This window comes from Xenia sp. Carnegie-2017, unplaced genomic scaffold (assembly GCF_021976095.1).
Source record: "Xenia sp. Carnegie-2017 unplaced genomic scaffold, XeniaSp_v1 HiC_scaffold_6, whole genome shotgun sequence".
Lineage (NCBI taxonomy): Eukaryota > Metazoa > Cnidaria > Anthozoa > Malacalcyonacea > Xeniidae > Xenia > Xenia sp. Carnegie-2017.
In genome coordinates, this window is record NW_025813526.1 from 4,159,338 (window position 1) to 4,160,175 (window position 838).

At 30.3% G+C, this 838-nt stretch overlaps 1 non-coding gene across 1 annotated transcript; it reads left to right on the forward strand.

Moving 5' to 3' along the window:
• Window positions 1-554: 554 nt before the first annotated feature.
• Trnai-aau lies at window positions 555-627 on the forward strand. Its single transcript has one exon. It is a non-coding gene; the product is annotated as a tRNA-Ile (tRNA).
• Window positions 628-838: the final 211 nt, after the last annotated feature.

Consider the following 838-nt stretch of genomic DNA (forward strand, 5'->3'; position numbering starts at 1 on the left):
CATGGTGCAATTTACACCAATGTTGATAGTACAACTCTCTTACCGATTAATTTCTTTACTGATAATTTTCAGGTTAGATGAGGGCAGTTATTCATATTAACATTGTTCAGATATGTAGCATCAAAGTATTCTAATTTTTCCAAGATAATAACTGGATATTACCTAGCAGTGCACAATACTGTCTAGATTGGTCGATTGTAAAGTCATATTTTAGCAATGTAAAACATAAATTTTTTTGACAGGATTGGTTTATGAAATTAAATTTCCAACATCCGTACCAAGCACATCAAAAAAGAAAATCAGTCAATCCCAGTTTTATCCCCAATCACTCAATCTTAGCCTTATTTTAGCAATGTACAACATAAATTTCTTGAAACAATTGTTAATGAAATTAAATTTCCAACACCAGTACCAAGTATATCAAAAAAGAAAATCAGTTAATCCCAGTGGCATCCCTAGAATTTTCTGACTAGGGGTGAATATGTAACCGTCAAATCTTCAAATATTTATACGATTTTTGTAAGTATTTACTTAATATAACCACGTCAATATCAGGTCTATTAGCTCAGTCGGAAGAGCGTGGTGCTAATAACGCCAAGGTCGAGAGTTCGATCCTCTCATAGACCATTTCCTATACTGATAGTTTTTCAAAATTGTTTAATTTAAGTATCAACATTTATGACAGAAATAAACAGTACTTAATGCCTTTTTTAGGTTTATTTTCTTTATATTAAATTGCCCTATATAAATTATAATATAAAACACTTAAGAATACTCAAATAATTACTAAGATAAAACTTTTAATGTTGGCAACATAAAGGGGCATTTAGGTTGTGAA